The sequence below is a fragment of the Mya arenaria genome, chromosome 6 (assembly GCF_026914265.1).
Source record: "Mya arenaria isolate MELC-2E11 chromosome 6, ASM2691426v1".
In the NCBI taxonomy this organism is placed as follows: Eukaryota; Metazoa; Mollusca; class Bivalvia; order Myida; family Myidae; genus Mya; species Mya arenaria.
In genome coordinates, this window is record NC_069127.1 from 49,888,647 (window position 1) to 49,914,312 (window position 25,666).

Sequence of the window (25,666 nt, forward strand, 5' to 3'; positions counted from 1 at the left end):
GTGACAAACTGTGTTGCTAAGTATAAATAGTTTTGTACAAATAAACACAATATAATGATTTTATGATTCACGACAAAAATTGACAATTCATGTTGTGTCATACAGTTTAAAACAATATTATAGTCAAAGTATATTTATGATGCGTGCAACTGCAATGGTGCGAAAATAATTTGAAAATACAAATGATATGAACTTTGTTGTTCAATTTCTCGTATTATATATAAAAAAATAATAATAATAAAAATAAAGACTTTGGTTGGGAAACATATAAAAAACAGTTTGAATATTATTTTGCACAAAACGTCATGAGGCTTGTCTGATATGTCTATGTCATTTGACGTCATTGGCTTCTGACGTCTTGCTTTACCTCACCTAAGTAAAGTTATAACTACATAAAGCAAAATAAATGTACCTGAATGAAATATTGCACACTAAGAGAAAACATTCCGACGATGTATGTGATATGTTTAAATATAATCACAACCAGTATTTGAAGATTTTTGTACAGTATCTACGATGGTTTTGACGAACAGGTTACGTTCTATGAGAAAAGTATATATGCCTTGTCGATATGGTAAATAACTATATTTCGGTTGGCTTTAGACAATGAACACAAATCGACAGGAAAAAATGAACAAGCGGAAAGTTTAGAATTTTACTATCACGCCATCACTTCACTTTACCAAAACAATTTAAGGGGATTACTTTGTTAATACTAAATAACGTTCAAAACCAAAAAGACTCTGTTTTCATCTGAGAAAAAAATCAATGAATGCGAATGCGCGCGGTCATCGTTAATCTCCCTGTTTTTTTTTCGTACCGGTGACAGTATTTTAAGGTAAATGTAGTAAAATTTCTTCATCTCGAAAGTAATTTTTAACAGAACTGATATTTGACGATACCGTATGGGAACTTTGCATTGAGAATATAGTTGATGTATACTAATGAAAATTGATACCCACTGAACGGTTTACCATATTTTGAACCTAGTTCTCCCTTCTAAGTGTTGTATTTACAAAACCTCACAATCCACTCATTTCCATTATTGATTAAGTTATCCACTCATACACGATAACATTTTTGCGGTGTTTGACGCAACGCTGATTCACGAGAACGGGTATTATCATCAAAATGCGGCGAAATATTTTGACTCAGTTTTGTTTTCAATATTTTGTTTAAAAAACATATAAATTTATTTGGTAATTTTTCTGTGAAAAAATGTGAAAACTAGTCCGACGAACGAACTTTGGTCCTTTAAAAGTCTGGTGCCTTTTCTGATTTAAGACGTATGTCATCCAATTGGTTGGTTACTAGGTCCATTTTTCGGTCAATAACTTCGTACGTTACCCAGTACGTTACCCGGTACGCAATTCCGTATGTTATTTGGTACTTTACTCAGTACGTTACCGGGTTCGAAACTCGGGCTATTAGAGTGGCCTGACTATGAAATTGAAACTAAACGTAAATTTAAGGGAGAAGTGAGTAGGGCCCTCACTTCCTCAACCCAACGCTAGTGATAAAGTAATGTAAAGAACACGGACCAGCTCAGTATTTTACCATTTTTTGGGTAACAGGGGACGGCCCGATGGAGCAGCACGCCAAATGCTACCTGCCAACACGTCCTCATAACCAAGGGCAAAACCTACATCTACTGTGTTGAGACTGGCGAAAACCCCGAACACATGTCAGAACAAAGACCTAATGCAAATATTGGCTTGTCTCTGTAAAAAAACACATATATGTTGGTAAAATGAAAAGATTCAGAGAGACTGCTTTTTATGTCAATGACCAAAAGCAATTTGTAAGTGGCATACGATATTTAGTTCAAGATTGACGTTATACCTTCACACCTTTCTTCATACACCAGCTTATACATCAATTTTGAATTTTACATGTTGTACTTTCGTTTTCTTAAGTTAAATTCTCATCGTCGGACAACTCGGCACAGCAACAATAAGAAGAAGCCATACAAGCTGCTGCTGAGTTCGGATATTCTGAGGAGAACATAAGAATTGCAGCTTGTGTATTTCGGGAGCGAAACGGTAAATGCCTTTTTGTACGGGCCATCTACGTGAAGTGTGTTAATGCAGTAGAATAAATGTTGTTGTTTTTTTAGTTAGAGTTTCCGTAAATTGATCATGATACCTGTGCAGACATGACCATAATAAAGTTTGATTATTCTAGATTAAATGTCACTAATGAATTCGTGCTTTGAATATTGCGCCGACCGAAAGTTACGTTTAAAAACAATTTATTTTAGTGGCTTCATCCAAATTTAAAGGATCTGATTTGGTGTCAATTTTGATGGAAATGGAAGACGACCCAGACCTTGCTTTGAATGTCGATATATCCGATTCATGCTCACCATCCACATCTTCAGACCATACAGATGTCGAAGGTACTACTGCACAAACTTGATAAGTTGTGTGTGTGCGAGCGTGCGTGCATGCGTGCGTGCTCTGTTTATATTGAAATGAATTATCAATTGAAAGGAATAATATCGCTTACGATAATACTAGCGTTTGTTAACCGTATTGTACATAATTATTCTTCCAAAGAACCCACTCACATAAATCAAGATTGTTTTAAAAAACTTATGATGTACCAGTGTTTCAAAATGATCACGCTTTATGGCTGTTTTCTTTTCATGTAAAGACCTTCCAAGTCTTGTTATTGAGAATGATAGACTTAAAAAGCATTACTCGACTGTAAAATATGCCTGGAAAATCGCGCGGACCTTACCTTCCTCGTATGTGGTCACATGGTAAGTTGTCCGCAGTGTGCTCCTGCCCTGGACATCTGCCCAGTCTGCCGCAAGTCCATTATGGACCTGATCAAGGCACAATTTGCAAACAAAAGAAATGGTGTTGAAAATGACTATGGTGAATGTGTTGAATAAAGCATGCTTTAATAGTGAAAAGTGATTGTGTTCAGTGACAGTATAAATAGTTTTACATCTCTATTGGACACTACAAATGGTTGTTTTGTCTTAGATAAAGGTTGACAATTCATTTTGCAACTCACATTATTTTGAATTGGTATTGCAATTAGTTATTAATAATACGCACAAAGGGAATAGTAAGGATCTACTTATGTAAACATTTTGTTTGAATGTTAAATGATATTTGAAATATGATATCTTTTTTATGTTTTACAATAAAAAATTCACTTCAATCAATTCAAAAGCTAAAAAGATTTTTTTAAATTATAATGATCAACCTTCTCCTATGACTTGGAACATCTTCAAAGAAGAACCACGGCCCGATAATTCCCTTTTTTTAAACGTTTCAAATTGTATCGCGGGAAATAATGTTCCAAAAGAGTAATTATTTGGATTACTTTCCATGAAAACATTCTCCATCCCATGTCGATGTAATTCTAACTACAGATTATAACAACAAACATAGACGAACTTCAAAAGTTGAACAATAATGGGAAGTTGAATTTCACACGCAGAATGTCAAATCCTAAGTAAGAAAACAAGATCATCAGTTACCTGAGACAAAATCTATACATCACCTCAGCCTAGTACGACCATCAGTGAAATAGACAAGTGTCATGTTGGACCCATACGTGATAGGAGACATTCAATTCCTGGAAGCATTACATTGAAAACCCGTCTGATTTTGGAATAATTGGTACAGCAGCCGTTAATGTGTCACAAACATGGCTCAATCAATTTAGCCAAATAACTCATTCCTTCAACAAGAAAGTCAAGTCACAGTCCAAATCACGAATACTAGATACGACGATCCAAAACAGAACACCACAAACTGTCATTCTTCTCGAGAACCACCAATGACTTGAACGTACTACAGACTCCCTTGTGCCATCTGGTAATTTATATTTTTCTGTTAAACTCTCTGGATATACTTCGCACTATATATATAAATGCATTAAACTGTGAAACTTTGCCAACAATAGCCAAAATATTTCTTTCAAAACAAAAGACACCTTTTGAAAAAAAACAATAGTCTGGTCTCTTAATCGTTGAAAACTTACCACGACAACATTTCAGCATTAAATGTTGGTCAAATCAGTCAATGAAAACTTATCGTGGTAAATTCTGATCAGTCATGGGGTCATCTTTAAACGCTAAGTTGTATTAACGACGATTGTTGTCATATTTAACTATATGTAAGATTTTATGCACTAACGGACATGACAATTTATTCAAGTGAGGTAACAAAATCAGAACTGACACACCAAACTACGAGCTACCTCCCTTTGTTTAACTAATGCGGATTTACTAATTCATTTTGTATAACATTAATTTACAAGGTATAAGATACATGGGGGACTTTTCATCAATTACCGATGGATCAATTTTTAACATTTCACATTTTTTTAATCCCCGAAAGAAAAGAAGCCTGTACAAAGGTGAAGACAACAGTAATGAATATGCTTCTCAAACTCTTAGAGGCAACGCCATCGTGGGCCTCGTCAATGCACAACTTGCAAACGCAAGAGATAGTGATGATAATGACTTTTATAATGAATATGGCGAACTAGTAAGTTCTGATGATAAAGATAGTACATGTTGATTTAACTTAATTTGTTAATGCGACAATATAGTTTTTGCTCGACTTTATGGGTTTTTTGACGCCGTTTTAACTTCACAATTCATGTAACAACATGTATGTTGCATTCTAAGTAAAAATACAAATAAAGTGGTGTATATATGAAAATATACGGCTCATAGTTAAAGTAAGGGTTTCGTAATGCAATGTTAAATGATATAAAAAGGAACTGTGGTTTTATGTTTAACACTATTTTTAATGAAGACTGAGGAAACATAAAGTAGCAGTATGAATGTTTCTTTGCACATTCTGTGCTGCCTGTCTGAGATGACTCGGGACATCTTCAAACAAGTACCACGGTCCTATATATTTCATTGTGTCCAAAGGAATCAATGGAGATGAAATTCCTATCGTTTCTTTCAATGAACGGTTCTATCCCATGTCGTTGTGAATCAGCTTGAGATTGAAACATCAAGCCCAGAGATGGCATGTCCTAAGTATCCAAGTATGACTACAAACTACATTGCCCAAAGCCTTGGCTGCCACTTCAAAGAGGTTAATACACAGTCCATCCCACGTATTCCAGATTAAAACAATCTAAAACAGTGTACAACAAACATTCAGCGTTACCCACCAGGGTCTATAACGTTCATGGTCAATTGACACAGTTGACGTCTTAAGGGCCGCAGTTGCCACAAACTCTTTCTAAGTCATACCTTTCTATTAAAGTCTTAACTGTACATACTTCTCACTTTTACTTTGTTTTCTGCTTTACTTGTGAAACCAATGTCAAAATAATTGAGATTGGCCGTATACAGTAGGAAGAAGAGGAATAACAATAATGACTCTGTAACAGTTGTCAATAGACTATAAGTCCACACCAATTACTTTTGTTCGACGATTTTGACCAAAGAAAAAAAATGGAGCGAGCGGGCGAAATTAAAAACAAATACCATTTGTTAATTTGTTTTAAAAATGAAAGCGGCCGAAACATTTAACAACTGTAATAACTAGTTTTTAGATTGAAAATCCCGAACAACCATGTCCGCGTTCTCCTATTTAGTGTAGTTTTATGAGAACACCCCAAGCAGTACTAAAACTGTGGTAGGTTTGCTGAAAATATCTGAGGCATATTAAAACTTTTATGCGTTATTAGACCTAACACTGCTTAACAAAAACTTTATATATATATATATATTTAACCAATATACTCGGACTGATTTTTTCATCGGAATACTTTGGTGTAAAATAATAGCGGTCGCGTGAAAAATAACCACCACACGCAATATTTTTCGCATTTGCTAAATCCGACGAAAGAAGTTTAATTTTGGTGTGACCTAAATGATTTTTTATTTTGGTCCTACACATATAAATCTGGGACCTTTTCTGATATAGTCATATTGTACATGCCATTTCTGTGTCACTATCAGTTTGAAAGTATCATTTACAACCAGCTAGAAGTTGATATATTGAAGCCTAGCTAAATGAATTCATAGAATACTTCGAATAATTATTATATTGAGTTATTAAATTAAATATAAATACAAACATGTGATACATGTTATGGCGGTAGAATATAAGTGTGTACCAGTAAACAAAATATGTTTTTATGTAGCCATATTAATGAATGATTTCCTTTCGCCGTATACACCAATATACAGAAATGAACGTCGTTAGTATGTTGTCTTTAGCTTTTTATTGCAAAACACTTTGAAAGGTCATCTTTGCCGAGATGAGTCCATACTTTCGCTCGCAGAAATTCCGAATGATGGAGTTGATGCTTTTGGTCAATAGCCCCAGAGCTTAGAGATCACGGCCCATTGCCTGGCATTGTAACACAATTGCAAAGATACATAAGGTTACACACCACCATTGTCATTTCCTCTATAATTCAATGTGAAATGATTATTTTTAGACAACATTTAAAGGCATTTCGAGCGAATGCAGACTATGATAAACATATATATTCTTAAAGTACAAGCTTTTAATTACCTTTTAAGCCAATAAAAAAGGGGGGTCAAGTTATTCCTAAGAAAAATCTCTCCACTTGAAAAACAAACTCTAAAAATTGCACAGTCTGCCATGACAGTTCTTCCAAAATGACCTTTCAACTATAGGGCAGCAGTTTATGCTTAAATCTCTATTTTAAATGATAAATCAAGCAATAATAGATACTCAATGTATAAAAGTTTCAGGAATAATGATATTTTTGATTTACTGTGTATTGAGCATGTGAAAACATGTCCATCAGTCATAAAAACATTATTTTTTATTGAGAATTTTCCACACAACGGAAGTACATATGACGCAATGGTGACGTCATACCTTAACAGCAGCAGCCGTTTCAAACTGAGGTGCAGTAATTCCGCTGGGAATGATGGCTCTGGGCCGAGTCAAAACCCCGCCTAATTACAACGGCATCAGTGTCAAAATTACTTAGCGGTTGGAGCGTCCGTTCCCTACCGGCTGAAAGGCAGTTGCACGCTTACTTAACGCCAGCTCCTCCTCTAATCGGAAATGAAAAATGTTCATAAACGGTACAATATTCTCCGAATTTCGGTATATGTCAATGCATTAACAATACCAGATGCAATATAAGTCATACTTACGTATGTACAAATGAACAATAGGCACAGCTGCACCACGTATGTGTCCACGACTCTTTTTCTTTTGCACCACCGATTAGTGGTGGGAACTGCGTTTAGTGGGAATGCAAATGATTTAATGGCACCGATCAATTAACGTTCACTTGTATATAATTATAATATTGAATGGGGAAGGTATGCTGAAACAGTGTTTTTCATTTGTTACGAAAGAGTTATGTGCAGGTATATTAAAACTCTGAAATATAAATGTATGTATATACGCCTTTATTTTGTAACATGGGAAAATGTTATTCTCGCAGTTTAAAGTTTGTCTAAATACATCAATAGTCTAATGCTTAACTATCAACTAACCAATGCTAAGAATTCAATCGACTTTTTCAGTCAATGAAACGGCCCTTCAACTGTATTTTGAATACAATCTAGTTTTACAGCCAATGAAATAATATACAATAATTCAGTACTAGGCTTATTCATTAAACATTCAACTTTCGTTGGTGTTTAAAAAGTATCCACTGCCACTTATCCGATACAAAATCTCTGCGTCAGATTTTGCATTGACAATGTATCAGCCAATGAGGTTCTAAGTCGGTCAGTCGCTTAGCTCACTCCGCCCATTCTTAATCATTAAGATTCATATCACCTTACTATTTCTAAGTAGTAGGCTTAGTCGTTAAGAATTGCTGGAAGTATTCGAATTTTAAATTCCTCCGAAGGCAGAAAATAATTCACTTTAAAAAAGTTAAATAAGATTGATGTTTATGTAGATCATAAAATGACATTCAGCTACAGTGATTAAATATTTCACTAAAATGTTGACGTATCTTGATATTTATGATGGTATCAGTGACTTTAAGGTCGGTATGTAAAACGTTTGGAATTCAAACCTTCATACCTGTAACAATATCCTGTTATGCGAATGATTGACATACGATACGGAGTTTAAATTCCAATGAATACGTTTACCGGTGTGTGTTATTTACAAATAACAGCATCCGGTATAAGTTTGCAAATCCGGTTTACTTGCAAACTTAGTTTTTTTATTATCTTAGATATCAACTTCAAAAGCGACACATAGAAAGTTTGCCCATTAAATAAGAAATATTTTAAGCAAAATTAAAAAAAAAGTTTTAAGAAATATGAAAATTTTAATTCCAATATTGATTTCTCCCGTTGGCCACCAATTGGATTTTAGGTCCCCCGCGGGGTTTTGGCAAACTCCAATTGGAGAATTTTCCATATGAGCCGAAACGGGGGAAAAAATCAGCAATTTGAAAAAAATCAAATATTACAATTTGGAACAGAAAATTACATTTCTATGTATGTCTGTAGTACTAGATTCATAAACATAATTAAAATCTAATAAATAATCAAAAATTATGATTTTGTAAAAACGGCTCTCCAATTGGGGAAAATTCCAATTGGAGAATTCCACAGTCAATTTCTATAGATAAAAGCCACCAATTGGAGTTCACAGAAGTTGGTGATCACAAAAGTTGGAGGAATCACCAGTTGGAGACTTTCACCGTATAACATCTGCTGGGGAGAAATAAAGTTGTGATATATACATGTCATGATATTATTGCTCATTAATTTAATATTGTAGATTATTCAAGAAAATAACATTGCAAGATGTTACCTGATTTCGAGTATTACATCGGTGTTTTCACTTGTGACGTTGTGTGCAATCTAAAACAGTGATCTTAAATACAACTGCGTTAGATTTGCGAATTATTTATCCTTTTCTGAAGCCTTCTGGTCCTAGATGCTCGAAAATATTAAATACTTTTAAAAAGAATAACTTACTAATTTTCATTTCCTGGTGGGCTCAATTTGTGTCTTTCAGTTAATCGAATAGGTTAGAGAACACCATCTTATATTGTCAGTAGGTACATTAAACTATGTTGACTTAGTGACAAACTTAATTTGATCACTCAAATTTAAAGAAAAAAAACCTTTCGATGTGTATCTTTTATCCTATGCAAAAGTGGCTTATTTTTATTATTTCGTTTCCATCACTCACGGTATGTTATTTTTCTTGTCATATGAAATGGGTACATATATGTATGATAGCACTATCACGAACCTATTACCAGTATAGGTTAAACAATTATATCTAAGTCAGTGATATTATTTATAAATGTTCTATAACATTGTATATTGACTTAATACTTCGTAAAAAAATAAGCTCAACAATCATTCTTTGTTTCAGAATTCATCCATTTCAAATGATTCTTTGAAAAGGAGCCATTATCTCGGTTCACTTATTGTCAGGGTTTAGGAGCTGTAGCTAAAAGCAGTGACGAAATTCGTTTACACTCTTAAATTGTGCTCACTATTCGACTATTCGCCAGTGGAACTCACTTCCTGAAGATATCAGACATGCACCTACTCTCAGCGAGTTTAAATCACAATTTAACACGAAACCAAAGAAATCACAACTCCTGTATAATGTAGGAAACAGACAACACCAAGTTAATCATGCTCGTCTGCGATTAGGATGTAGCTCATTAAATTATGACCTTCACAGAAGAAATATTATTCCTTCTCCCCATTGTGCTTGTGGCGCCGTTGAAACTGTGTCACATTATCTCACTCAGTGTCCTAGATATCAATTAATGCGTAACCGTTTTATCCATGATTTACCTTGTGCTGCTACTGTAGAAAATCTTCTTTTCGGTAATGATCGCCTTACCCTTGATGCTAATTCAAGCTTGTTTTTAAAAGTCCAGAGATTCATTACAGCATCAAAGCGTTTTGATGCCTAACAGTCGACCCCATTGGTGTATCGATCGCTTTTCATCGGGACAGTGTGTGTGACAGAATATTTTTGCGTTTTTTTCTTTTTGTTTGTTTGTCTTTTTAATAGTTATCTTATTATTCCAAAACATTCAAATTAAATGTAAATAATAGTTTGAACAGTTATTAAACTAATATATTTCGTCAAACTGTTCACTTCACATCATACACTGACTTTTCTATGCATTTCGTTACTGTACACTGCTACATGGAAAGGAATTAATATAAGCAATTACATTGCTTGTTTTCCGATCCATTTCATCATACTATTGCTGTACTGTTATTTTTGTATATACGAACTGAATAAAATATGTTTAAACTAAATTGTGCTCAGTTACATTGAACACCTGCCATAACTGAATGATAGCTTTACATTGATAAATAAGAAGTAAATATATCCAAATACTATTGCAAGGGGTATTTTTTTGCAAAAGTGTATAGCCCTTCACGCAATTCATGATAGTTTAAAAACTCATGTCTTGAATGACATTATCTTTGATCAAGTATACGTTCTAAGCATTAGGAATGATATTGTTCATATTGTTTCATCCTGCTACCTGTTTGCTTGTTTTTGTTCGTTTATCAAATATACGCATGTACTTTGCTTATCAATATCATGTCCACGTGTTTGTGAATGGAGGATAAAGATACTGTAATAATGTTTCAAAGATGAATATCGTTAAACACGTTGATTAAATATTAACATATTTTTAAATCACATTTATGAGAGTTAGGCGAAGATTTTGTGATGGATTTTATATTTGCTACTGTACAGTAGGGGAGGTTACTGCGTAGGAGACGAACATTTTCTTAAACCGGTTTAGCATCAAATCAAGTAGGACCTACTCCGGTGACCTCAGACGAACATTCGTGTAAAAAATGGATTGAAATGGACAATCATAAAATTTTGGGCTATGGACTTATTGAAGACAACTGTATGGTAAGTCTAAATGCCGTTTGTTTTCATGATGGTTTAAATGATAAGAATTGTTTGTTATTTTTGATCACGCACAGGTATGCCCCCCCCCCACATAGTGACATTACTCCGCAAAGCTTTGTCTGCTTTTCCCCGCAAAATTTCCTCGGGAATGGGCGTAACCTAGGTTCCCTTTGGTGCGAGGACATTTTCCCATCAGTTCATTCCTGCAGGGAAGGAATTTAAGCGGGGGTTAGTCCACCTAAATGGCCTTCAGTCTTTTGAAGATTTTTAGACTATGGCAGACTCGAGACAGGGATACATAATGTAGTTAGTGTCGGTTAGAACCAGCCGCCCACCCGGGTAGCCCAGTTGGTTAGAGCGCCATGCTCGTGTTCCGGCGGTCGTGGGTTCGAGCCCCACACCGGGCGCACTTTTCCTCCCAGGTTAACTTTAATAACAAATGTCAAAATAATAAAAAAGTATCCCTGATTGCTAATTATTGTAGCTTTATAAAGCCGGGGTTGGCTGAACCGAAAATCCCACTATTCCCCGGACCTGGGGAGTTCATGGTTACAATTGACTGCAATCATTTTTTTGAAAAAAAAAGGTAAAAAAGTGTTAAAAAAGTGTTATTGTTTATCCTTCAAACTAAATTCAATTGACGCCAAGTCTATTGCTAACTATTGCACCAGTCAATTGTACATAGAAACAGTGATTCTTCACAATCATGTGCTTATTTGTTTGTCATACTGTACCAAATTATTTGGGAATATTGTTAGCACATGTTTTAATAATACCGGACAATTTTTCAATAAGAACTCAGTCAAGTATGAAATATTTCCATTTTGGAAGGATGCTGTAGATCTTTTACATTTGAAGATTTGGAAATTATTATTGGTTATTCTTTAAAAAGTGTCAAAATTTGAGTAGATCTATGGTAATGCAATTAGTAGCTCAAAATTTTAATCCTTCAATTAAAAACTGTTTTACTTAATGATAAAGGAAAATTATTCATTTTATTAAACAGATGTACACAAGAAGGTATGCAATTTTAATTTTGTTAATTTTATCCAAAATTGAAAACTTATGGCTAAGTATCTGTAGATGTTGATATATATTATATATATACAATTGACTGTTTTTATTGCTTATTAGTGTTGGGAATCGGACTGAAATATTACTATAGATAATCGGTTTATGAAAACAATCAATGATCGATTATTAATCGTTTTAATCATTATTTAACTATCTTAGGTCATCATATATAAGGCATATAGATAAACTACATGAACCAGTTTAAGAATAAATGTTCCCTTACAATATTATTTGTACATTTATTTGTATAAATTACATTATTTATTCAGAACGCAACTATACTTTAGTGTTTACAAGTTACTATTACAGATCATGAGACTGCAGGCTCTAAATTTTGTGTACGGTATTGAATACATGTGTAAAGTAAACACAAAGAAAAATATCAATTTCGTTTTGATAATCAGTCAGTAACAAGTAAAACAAACAGTTGAATATTCTGTGTTTTACAAGAACATTTTCTTTCAGAAAACTGAGAAAACTAAATTATTACATGATTTAAGAAGTAAACAATACCGGTAACATTTTAAAACCACAAAAGTGTGATGTTGAGAACCAATCCTTTTGCAGTTAAATTACAAAGAAAATTTGTAATAAGGTACTGTAGTGAGCTACTGACATGATAATATGACTAGATAACACAACATAGTACCACATGAACATTTAAACATTAACATGTATTGACCAGAAACAAAATATATTTTCAAGACAATCTTTTAACTGGTAGTCGGTAGTGGTTACGTCTCTTGTTTCTATAATCGATTGTTCAAATTTCACTATCGATTGTCGCTGATGAAGGCCTTTCCGATCAATTGTCGATTATAACTGATCTTCGGCACAACACTATTGCTTATACTTCAGCGTTTTGAGATTTCATTAAGTTTCAAGTAATATTTTTCATATACTATATCAATATAATTTCCATGTTCTTTTTTTTTAATAATGATATAGATAGACTATACTAATTAGTGATGTTCTGATGATCAATTATAATGAAAAAATAACTGGTATGTTCCTGAAATCAGTTTTTCTTCTTTCATCTTGTCAATTTTGTTCAGTTGTAATCATTAACAATATGGCTAAAGCAACAACAACATTAATAGTGGGTTTTTTTGGTGAAATTTACTGCCTTACTGCCTTCTTCCCTAGTGAAAACTTGTCCATTTTTCACCATATTTTATGTTTTCCAAATTTGATAAGTGGAGATTTCATAACATTAATGAATAAAAAATCTTGAAAAGACTTACTATGAATTAACAAAATAATATATGCATAAAAATCTTTAAAACATGTAGTATATAGAATATTTTAGCACAAGCCCACGATCATGCACTGGTGAAAATTATGTCATCGGGGCTTGTTCTAATTCTGAATTTAATATAGCAGGGCTTGAAAAAAAAAATATGCCAAGCAATAGAGTAATAATTCAGGCTTGTTCATCCCGAACTCCAATTTCGATGATATATTTTGCCATTAAAATCTAAATTAGATATTTAAGCCTGATTTTGTATTTTTCCCAATGTCAACTTTTTTTCCCAAATTGTATTGTACAGGTGGTAAAAATAATTCCATAAAATACACTAACTAGATATTTTCAATCCTTTACCTAACATAAGTAGAGTAAAGGATGATGAGTTTTTGTACAAGAATAAAATTACAAGTACGGTACCAGGTATTGTCAAAAAATATTTCTTCTATTAATAAACAGCAACGTGAGTGGAACTGATTACCAATAGTCAAACCAGTGTGTGTATACCACGTGATAAATTACGTCATATATGCTACATCGGAAGGCAACATTTTGCTTAAAATGAACACTTAAATTAAAGATACCTTTTCTTTTACACCACCATTATAAATGAAACAAAGGGCAGTCTATGCCGCTTAAAGAGCCCCGCATTTGTTTTATTACCGACATTTGATAAAGTCATTAGTTTCATCAAACGCTTCGCCCGTTTTCAAAATCATGTTTTGACAGTGCTCCGTCCGACGGCCGTATTGTGAAAAGGTTTGTCGAAGTGTTTAAAGCAATTAAACTCGCAATCAAACTCTGGTAAATGGCCGAAAGCAAGGCTCCGTAGGTGGCGTAGACTGCGCTTTGTTTCATTTAAAATGGTGAAGAAATAGTAAAGTTATCTTTGCTTAAAGTCTTTTTAGCTCACCTGTCACTTTGTGACAAGGTGAGCTTTAGTGATCGCCTTTTGTCCGGCATGCATCGTGTGTCGTCCGTCAACAATTTACTTAAAAGACATCTCCTCCTTAACCGCTTGGCCAATATTAATCAAACTTCATAGGGATGTCCCTTGGGTGGTCTTCTATCAAAGTTGTTCAAAGAATTCAATTCCATGCAGAACTCTGGTTGCCATGGCAACCAAAAGGAAAAACTTTAAAAATCTTCTTCTCCCAAACCACAAAGCTTAGGCCGTTGATATTTGGTAGTTAGGATCACCAAATAGTCCTCTACCAAGATTGTTCAAATTATGGCCCTTGGGTCAAAATTGGCCACGCCCCGGGGGGTCATGGGTTTTCTCTATATATTTATAGTGAAAACTTAAGAAATCTTCTCCTCTGAACTTACTTGGTCTAGAGATTAGATATTTGGCATGATTCATCGTCTAGTGGACCTTTACAAAAATTGTTCAAATTATGGCCTTGGGGTCAAAATTGGCCACGCCCCGGGGGGTCATGGGTTTTCTCTATATGTTTATAGTGAAAACTTCAAAAATCTTCTCTTTTGAACTTACTTGGACTAGAGCTTAGATATTTGGCATGATTCATCGTCTAGTGGACCTCTACAATGACTGTTCAAATTATGGCCTTGGGGTCAAAATTGGCCCCGCCCCCGGGGGGTCATGGGTTTTCTCTATATGTTTATAGTAAAAAAAATCAAAAATCTCCTCTGAACTTACGTTGCTTAGAGCTTAGATATTTGGCATGATTCATCGTCGAGTTGACCTCTACAAAGTTTGTTCAAATTATGGCCCTGGGGTCAAAATTGGCCCCACCCCGGGGGGTCATGGGTATTTGCTATATGTTTATAGTTAAAACTTCAAAAATCTTCTCCTCTGAACTTACTTGGACTAGACCTTAGATATTTGGCATGATTCATCGTCTAGTGGACCTTTACAAATATTGTTCAAATTATGGCCTTGGGGTCAAAATTGGCCACGCCCCGGGGGGTCATGGGTATACTCGATATGTTTATAGTTAAAACTTCAAAAATCTTCTCCTCTTAACTTACTTGGACTAGAGCTTAGATATTTGGCATGATTCATCGTCTAGTGGACCTCTACAAAGATTGTTCAAATTATGGCCCTGAGATCAAAATTGGCCCCGCCCCCTGGGGGGTCATGGGTTTTCTCTATATGGTTATAGTAAAAAAAATAAAAAATCTCCTCTGAACTTACGTTGCTTAGAGCTTAGATATTTGGCATGATTCATCGTCTAGTGGACCTCTACAAAGATTGTTCAAATTATGGCCCTGAGATCAAAATTGGCCCCGCCCCCTGGGGGGTCATGGGTTTTCTCTATATGGTTATAGTAAAAAAAATAAAAAATCTCCTCTAAACTTACGTTGCTTAGAGCTTAGATATTTGGCATGATTCATCGTCTAGTGGACCTCTACAAAGATTGTTCAAATTATGGCCTTGGGGTCAAAATTGGCCCCGCCCCGGGGGGTTAGGGTATTCTCTATATGTTTATAGTTAAAACTTCAAAAATCTTTTCCTCTGAACTTACTTGGACTAGAGCTTAGATATTTGGAATGATTCATCGTCTAGTGGACCTCTACAAAGATTGTTCAAATTATGGCCCTGAGATCAAAATTGGCCCCGGCCCCTGGGGGGTCATGGGTTTTCTCTATATGTTTATAGTGAAAAGTTCAAAAATCATCTCCTCTGAACTTACGTGGCTTAGAGCTTAGATATTTGGCATGATTCATCGTCTAGTGGACCTCTACAAAGTTTGTTCAAATTATGGCCCTGGGGTCAAAATTGGCCACACCCTGGGGCTGATGGGTTTTCTCTATATGTGTTATAGTAAAACTTAAAAAATCTGTGCAATATATGACAGGTGAGCAATTCAGGGCCATTTGGCCCTCTTGTTTTAAATCAAAATATTGCCTTCTGACGTAGCATTTATGACGCAATTTATCACGTGGTTTACACACACTGCAAACAGGAACTGATTCCCAACACTTCAGTTCTTTAAGCATTCTGTGCAACTCTCCAAACTTGCCCCAGGGTCTGAAGTAAAAAAAAAATGACCTCATAAATATTCTGCTTTGTGGCATGTTATTAAATGCTTGATCAACACATATCCACTGAATATTATATATATCTTAAAATGTCTGACCTCATCAAATGCAAAAGAATCAGTTACTACAATTCAAAAAAAGATTTTGGTATTAATTTTCTGTCACATAGCTTAGACTTTAAAATTCTAATTAGCTCTTAAAACATGATTTAACATAAGTCATATATGCACTTGCCACTTGACCATTACAAGTTAAAAGGCCATAAATCACTGACTGTGTAAATTACTGATGGTGCAATCAATTGGAAACAAATGGAAATATTACTAGATTTTGATTGGATGCCTCCATTCAGAGTTTATTATATATCAGGATTTTGATCCAATCACATTGTGTGTTATACCTAATCTGATGACAAAACAATTTTTAGGCGGAGCTAAATTAGTCCCACCCAATCAAGAAAGGAACATTACTTTGAATTTGTGTCATTAAGAAACAAAACTCTTCCATATTTCTGTATATTTTCTAAGCATTCTCGTTCATTTAGAATGTCAAGTGTCATCTTTGATCCCATTTCTAAATGTAAATAAAATCCTGTATTGCTGTTAGCATTTCTTATTACATCATCATATCATTTTATGTTTAAATAATTGCTTTGCTTATTTATTAGACTAGTTAATAGTCAAACAGACAGTGTTTCTGTAATGAATATGGAATTCTTTATAATTGGAGATTTTGGAAATGGAAATTTAAGGGGTTTGCTTTAAGAATGAAGGCAATGAAAAATAATACATTTTACATAAAAAAAGTTGTTAAAATTCAAATCTAAATCATACTCTTTACCTGAAAAAGATTTTATTTATTTATTTTTTTATTCTTGAAGTAAAGATATATATATGTCTTATTTTCCATTTTAGAATTTTTAAAGAAAGTTGAAGAACTTGAGAAAAAGAAATTTTAGAAAGAAAATTTTCAGTCATATGATTAAGTGAATGTATCAGTTAGTCAGAGACCTAATGTTCTACTTTGCTTTGCAAATGCTTTGTCTTTTTAATTGTAGTGCAGTGAAAGTTGTGTTTCTTTTATGAATATATATGGTACTCTTTATAATAGGAGATTTTACTTAATCATACCCTCATTGAACAATTTCTTATAATATAAGGGAATGGTTTCTGGAGGAAAAATAATTAAAGTAATAGATTTTATAGTATCAAAAAGGCTATTGATTGAAAGTATTAAATTAAATCTTTATCAAACTCTTCACTTTGATAATAATTTAAAAATTGAATGATTCTAAAAATATCGAGCTATATGTAATAATTTAAACAAATTTGAAGAGCTTGAGAACCAGAAATTTACAACTTTTAATATTTAGTGTAGCATCTTTTCTGTACTAGGTAGTGTCAAGGTTTTTTCTGCAGTCCTACTGTGGGGACATTTAAAAGTGTCTGACAAGTTTATGATATACACAGAATGGTGTCACTGTTTCCCACAAGGATCATAAAAACAATGAAAAGGCCTTTTTTCAAAGAACGAAGTCATTCAATACATAGGAAAAGCAATAAATAAGGCCATTTCATAGTAACTTAAATTTAGACTTAGAAAAAGAAAACTTACAAGTATGGTGGGATTCTAGGACATTTGCCCCCCCGGATGTTTGCCCCCCTTTTGGACCATCGCGGACATTTGCCCCCCCGCCGTTTTCGAGGGGGCGGACATTTGCCCCCCCCCCCCCCCCGCCGTTTTCGAGGGGGCGGACATTTGCCCCCCCCCCCCCGGTTTTATAAGTTTATACCAAGATATTAAAAATATATTAATATATAAAAAAAATGAACATTTTTTTCTTTAACTATTTGTTCAATTTACGTGCAAACTGCCAACCGATTTACACCAGTTTGTATGTTTGTCACTAATTACCGCCATGGTCCAAAAGGGGGGCAAACATCCGGGGGGCAAATGTCCGGGGGGGCAAATGTCCGTTTACCGTATGGTGGTGCCTAGAATTATGCTATTTAAATGACTTATCAGTATGTGGAAAATGCAGCTATTATAATTTCAACAACTTTAAGGTTTAAATGACAGTATATTAATTATAAATTATTATTCACAAGTAGTTTTAAGGTCAATATGTTTTAAATTTTATTGGGACTTTCCTTCGTGGCGGTGGGGGACAATATTGTGCGAGTGTTCTTCAGGGTTGGAGCTGTGGAGGATGGTATATTAACGTTGACACACTTTAATAATTGTTGACACTCAAATAGGATTATCAAATATATATTTTGATATTTAAAATATCCAATCAAGTTCCATTTCTTGAAACACATATATGATATGTAAACGTGAATTAATCGCCAAATTATAATAAATTAAAGCTGCACTCTCACAGATTTACCAATATTACAACTGGTTTTTTTTATTTTTGTCTTGGAAAAAGCAAATTTTTGGTAAATATAGATCTGCAAATCAATGACTGAAGATTGCTGACAAAAGGTAACATCAAAGATTGGCATATTTCGGTCAGAAATTAATAATTAATGGCTTAAGCCTTACTAACGATTTAAGAAAACTGCATAAAACATTAATATATATGTGTGGCATGTTAGTATTAAAAGTTTAGCAACTAAAAAAGAACACAAGTCATGCATTCACTGACATATAAAACAATAAAATTGTATTGTTCAGAATTTAAGATATAAAGAAGAATATAGTAAAATTAATGTACATTTTTATTTATTTTTAATTCAATATACATAAATCACAGACCTATAAACCATAGTTTATAGGTCCATGACAATATATCATTGAAGGCTACTGACCCTGATCAAATTTTGATAAGAAATTTTTCAGTAGCAACTCTCTGACTGTTATCTTTGCCTTCATCTAAAAGCACCAAGTATTGTCATGGTAACTGTCTTTACTGTGTATAATTAAGATCTTAGTTGGTCATTTTCCTACTGATATTTATTAAATATAGTCAATTTGCCTGCTAATAGTTTAAATGATCTTATTGACAAAATAAATTGGAATGGTTGAAAAAAGCATATCATTAAAATTTGCTGTTGGAATATATTCTGTGGAATAAATAATAGAATTATATAGAGATATATATAGTTACTTTAAATAAGTTTTGTTTTTAACTAAATTACATAAAAAAATGAATTGAACTGTTGTTTTTCACACAAAAAAATTTTGTTCATTCCTAGATCTTTTGATGAAAAAAATATGTTTTAGATCACCTGCATCATTGTCATAAAAAAACATAAGCCTATTCAGATCACTAAAACTCAAAACCTGTTCAAGAAGTGAAAGCCCAAAATTGGCAAATACTGAGACAAATGAACTTGGTTTTGTTATATATCAGTGTGTGTATATCACATGATATGTGCAGTCACAAATGCTGCAACAGTAGGCAATATTCCTTTGAATGACTTAAAAGTTAAAACAGAAGACAACTTTTATTTTTCTTCACCATTTTGAATTAACTAAAGGACAGACTATACAGCTGCAAAGAGCCCTGTATTTGTTTTCTTACCGGTGTTGATAAGATGATTACTTTTCTCAAACACTTTAAAGCTGCACTCTCACGGATTTACCATTTTGACAAATCTTTTATTTTTTGTCTTTGAAGGAGCCAATTTTTGCCAAAATATCTGCTATAAGTGATATAAGACTGCTGACATAAGATCTGACTAAACTAATTTTAATGGCATAAAGCATTACTAACAGTTTAAGAAAAATGCACAAGTATCCATTTTTTAAATTAAAATCGGTGATCTGATTTTTTGTCAGCACTCTTATATCACTGGTTTCCATTCATTTTCGCATAAAGTGGCTCATTCCAAGATAAAAAAAAAACTTTTTCAAAACGATCAATCTGTGAGAGTGCAGCTTTAATATACCTGTAAAGACTTGTCATAGTGTGCCAAGAAACTAAACTCTCAATCAAACTTTGGTAAAAGATCAAATGCGGGGCTCTGTGTGTGCGGCATAGACTGTGCTAATTTTTATTTAGTATGATGAAGAGCTAGTTAAGTTATCTTCATATGAAGCAAAAAAAATGTTTCAATACCCTGTATGAATTTTCTTCACCGGATATTGATTCATAAAAAAACTTGCTGTAGGGTGCGGAGCTACTTTTCGCTATATGTCTAAATGGAAAAATCTTCTCCTCAGATCCTGCTGGCCTGTTTTCAAAATAATGTCACAGAAATGTTCCTAAGGTTACCATCTGTCAAATTCCTTTACCATATGTTGATCCATAAAAAATATGGTTTCAGAAGGGGGGGATTAGTGGGTGTGGTAGTGGATCTTCACCAAAAGTGTTCAAATGTCCCTAAAGTGAAATATAGCCCTGAGTTATTTACACCCCATAAAGTAGTAGTCTTACACATTTATTTGTTCATGTTCTGTCAACAACTATGCCGTGTTATTTCAATTTTTATATAACTTATATTGTATTATGAAATATCATTGATAATATAATTATGTAGGATTTGAAAAAACAACAACTGCATACTGTTATAAATAAAATATGTATATTTTACCAATATATTATCGATGTTGGCCTGTCCAATTTGTATTTTTCCGAGAGTCAATTTTGTTCCCCAATGTGCAAGGCACAAGCGGTGAAAATAATTCCAATAAAAGTCACTAATTATTATTATTGTTATTATTATTAATAAACTATTACTGTTTCAGGAGATAAACAGAAACACAGAGGTGCTATACTTTCTGATGGAAAAGACAACAAAAGCATCTCCCATCATTTTGGCGTGGCTCAGATCAAGAGGAGAAATTTAAAAAAGGTAATAACTGAGCAACTAAGAACATGCAAGTTGCACTGGTTAGAGTGTAAGACCCATCTCGCTTCATGAGAATTGATAATCATCAATGTATTAAATCAAGAAATTGAATGTAAGTGTCTTGTCTTTTGCAGTGTTTTTGAAATAGAATTTATTAAAAAAAAAAAACTAAATTATTTTTTAATATGATTGTGAATGTGTGATGTTTTCTTCTGATCATTCTCTCTCAAAACCAGATATAGCAAACATATTTCAAGTTGTAGATTTTTTTGTTTTACTTGTAAATATAGTTCTGAGGTTGTATTTTAGGCAAAGCCTTTTTATTCTGCTCAATACAAACTTATTTTGTAAGAATTATGGCCCTTTGTAATTTTTAAACAAATACATTTTTTTTTATGTTTTTGTAAGCCCATTATAAAGGGACATTTAATATTTTCACCAGCTGCATTATAAAGTCAGACCGAAAGTGTCTAGTAAGTGTTCAAACAATAACTAATTTAGAATCCTTTCTCAAATCAGGTGAGCAATATATATAGGGCCATCTCTGTGTTTTTCTGACAAAAAAACAATCAATATTTGAGTTAAATTGACAAATATTGTTGTAAAATGTTTTGTGAAGACATACAATTGGATTACTTTTGGGTTAATAGGATTATGGTTTCTGCACATAAAAATATTTAGAATAATATTTGGGTCAGTCGGTTCATGTTCAATATTACTGATAGTATAAGTGGAAGCAGTGACTTAAAATAAATTACCAAACAGTTTATGCTCAATTGCTTTGAGTTAACATACAAGATATGACACTTGGAATACTAGATCTTGGTGGCATAAATAAAAGACCTTGTTTTGTCACATTAACTTGTAATCAAGCACTAACTTCCTCTAAATTCTCTTCAGGTGATGGTTGGGCACAAACAAGAAGACATAGATCACAGGCGTATAGCATATGAGTAGACAGGAGTTTCACACTCTGCCAGACTTACTTCCTCAGACGAGCAGATTTAGGCTTCTCAAGATCACGCACTGCACACTAAGACATAGTCTTTGACTACAACAAGGCCTTAGGGGATGAAAGTACAGAGAGGTCCAATTGAAATCAATTCTGTGCTGCGTCATTTCTTTATTCTAGAGGTTGATGGACATGATTTATGGCATCAAGTGTGCAGTTTGTCAACTAACTATCAACACAGCAGTCTTGTTCACCAGCTGCTCAACTTGAGCTTTTAGCTTTATTGCTTGAAGCCACTGTATAAGAGGAGGGAAGGTGCAGACTCATCAAAAAGTCTCAAGGTTGAAACTAGGAAGAGAAGTTTGTCAAGAGTGTGAATATTTGCTTTGAAAACAATTGTTACAATGATTTGGTTTCCTTTGAAACTTGATACATACTATGTGTATGTTGAATGAATTGAGATGCTTAAATAAAGAACCACTATTCAAATATCAGGAAACTGCATTTTTCATACTAAATTGGTAAATGATGTCACCATTTCCTGTATGTATTTAGATAAGATATGTTTCCACAATTAATATTTTTAGGGACTATTTCTCAACGTAATGAAATAGATTAAATTTGTACAGCGTTATATGAGCTTAATATGTGTTTTCTGTTTCCTTAAAATTGATGAAAAATTGTCAGAAGGTAATGAGACCAGTATCCATTACTGCAATCATACAATAAAAAATACAGGGACAAGCCCACTGCTCATATAATATGATTAAACCTTGTTTAGGGGCATGAGGCAAACAGAGTTACTTTCAAATGTTAAAGATGCACTCTCACACTTTGGATGTTTTGACAACTGTTTTCATTTTTAGCTCTACTGGCCAAAGGCCAGAAGAGCTTATGCGATGGTAATGTGTACGTAGTATGTGCGTCTGTAAACAATCCTCGTTTACATGATACAGCCTACAGTTCCTTTCGAAAACCAGCCAGATCCGCCCATGTATGCCTAGTTTATGGGCCTTGATAGTATACAAAAATCAGTGTGTCAGTAGGCAATTGCTCGTTAACATGATACAGCCTTTTTGATTGTATCTCAATGAAACTTGTACAGTATCTACATATCCATATGAGCTCGGTTCCTTTCGAAAACCAGCCAGATCCGCCCATGCATGCCAAGATTATGGGCCTTGATAATAAAAAAAAAATAGTGTGTCAGTAAACAATTGCTCGGTAACACGATACAGTCTTCAGTTTTGATTGTATCTTGATGAAACTTGTCCAGTATATCCATTAGAGCTCAGTTCCTTTCAAAAACCTGATCTGCCCATGTTTCCTGGATTATTGGCCTTGAAATTATTAGATGATGGGCCTTGATAGTATAAAAAATGCTATTTTGTAATAAATGCTTGCGAATATGATACAGTCTTCAGTTTTGAGTATTCAGATACCCATAAGGGGTTGGTTCTTTTCGAAAACAGTGATGTTGACCACACAAACCCAGCCAGTAGAGCATAGGCCCTTTTGGGCCTCTTGTTTGTTTTGGATTGGTACCATCCAGTCTTTGCGAAAAATGCATGAAAACCAGTAATATAAGACTACTGACAAAAAATTCAATTGCAGACTTTTTTATTTAAGTTAAAACATTGATGTTTTATGCACTTTTCTTAAACCGTTAGTAACATTAATCTTCGAAGGAAATATGAAATCTGGGATTTGATGTTTTGTCAGCAATCTTTTACCATTGGTTTGCTGATATTTACGCAAAAATTTGCTCATTCCAAGACAAAACAAAAGTTGTTAAAACGGTATATCTGTGAGAATGCAGCTCTAAATGTTTTGGCAAACATGTTTTTGATTTGGCAGCACAATCAATCTTGAACATTGCTTGATTTTACTGCTGTATTAGAAATTACAGGGGTAATGGGGGATTTTTTTTAGTGTTTTTATTGCTTTTTGTGATTCATACAGTCATACTTCATTCCCCAGGGCACAACTTACAAATAGACAGAACAGGAAAATGGTCATTTTAAAAGGTCAAGGACAATGCAAGTTGAACAATCATATTGTTCATGGCTTGTATTTTTGGTATATTTTGTTGCATATATGCTATAAAAAAGTTGAAAGTTAAAAATAACTTCATAGTTGAAATGATGGCTTTGAATGGTTTTGTCAGTTGAGAAACAGCACTATTAAGAAATATGTTAATGGTACTTTATTATTTTAATCAATTTTAGATATTTGTATGAAAATTATTATCTTATTTTGTACATGAGACCTTTTAAACAGTTATTTATAATTTAACAATGTGTAAATGATCAAAACTTAAAGCTGCACTTTCACAGATTGTCATTTTAGACACTTTAAAAATTTTGTCTCAAAAGCTGATTTGGTTATCATTCCTTTAATTCAGTCATATTAGATAATTCACAATAGAACCAATCAAAAATGTTTGGTAAGACTGCCGAAAAGTTCATTTACATTAAATTGTTCGTAATGCTACTATACCCATAAAACATCATTTTAGCCATAAATATGACAAAATGCAATCTGATCTTATTTCAGAAGTCTTATATCACTTAAAATTGGGTCTATGCAAAAAATGGTCTATTTATAGACCAACAATAAAAGAGTGCCGGTAGTCAAAACGATCAATTAGTGAGATTGCAGCTTTAAATACACCTTTTTAAGTCCGCTGTAAAATTCCAATGGTTTGCCTCAATCTTTAAAGCTAGCATACTGTTTAATTGACAGCCATACTTTTTGTTTAAAAGTGTCATGATATGTTTGTACAATGTGTTTATATAATTCATTAAAGAAGTCAAAACAAATTTGTTTATCTTTTAATTTGTTTTCTATTATTTAAATGACCCAGACGAAAATTGGGAACGTCAGTGCTAGTTCTTTTACTGCTAATATTCAATGAAGTTTCTATTGGTGTAGCAGCAAGGAGGTGTTACATTAAGGATGCATCATATAAACCAAATTATACATTCATATGCACAACATACAGGCGTGTAGCCACCTATACGTGAATACGCGGCTGAAAAAAACATGGTTCTGAAAAAAAAAACTGAAGTAGCAGTATGCGAACTTGACTACATGATCCAAAAACTGGTTATTTTCCAGAAAGCACTAGATTGCACCATGGTTTTCAAAATTTTCTGAGGGGGGCATGCCCCCGAACCCCCCAGCACATTTATGAATCCACATGAATAGAGGGGTAGCTACGCCCCTGACATTATTGAAACCACAGTGTGGCTAAACAACACTTGTATGATTATCCTACGCAGTGATCTCCCATGGAAAATGCAATCGTCAAAGAATCTAAAGGGGATGTTTATATGGACTAGATTTGAAATACACCAAGTGTTTAAAAATGTTGATTTCAGTCACGAAGAGAATCAACCATACTCCTCACTTGTTGGAGTAAGATGAAAAGTCCACTTACCGCGGGAAAGAAAGTACATTGAAAATATTCATTTGATTCAATTGACTTTATCTTTTTATAAATATGTTGCAATACATAAAATACGTTATTTTTTTTATAATTGTTCACCCATGTTGAATTTTATTTGGCAAATTTATTAGAGATTTATATATTAAGAAACTCAGTTTTTTAGTATGTGAATGGTTTGGACCGGCTTCCTCAGCCGCTAAAGGGATATGTTTATGACATACTTTTTTAAATCTTTCTCACTTGAGTATTTGAGTGAATTTAAGTGAAGCGTACAGG

General features: G+C 33.7%; 1 long non-coding RNA gene across 2 annotated transcripts; it reads left to right on the forward strand.

The window, feature by feature from the left end:
- The first annotated feature begins 10,704 nt into the window (after positions 1-10,704).
- On the forward strand, positions 10,705-24,755 carry LOC128238820 (uncharacterized). Of its 2 annotated transcripts, none has more exons than XR_008261778.1 (3): positions 10,705-10,862; positions 20,884-20,990; positions 21,888-24,755. It is a non-coding gene; the product is annotated as an uncharacterized LOC128238820 (long non-coding RNA). The 2 variants fall into 2 exon arrangements; XR_008261779.1 differs by lacking the exon at positions 10,705-10,862 and adding an exon at positions 11,241-11,284.
- Positions 24,756-25,666: the final 911 nt, after the last annotated feature.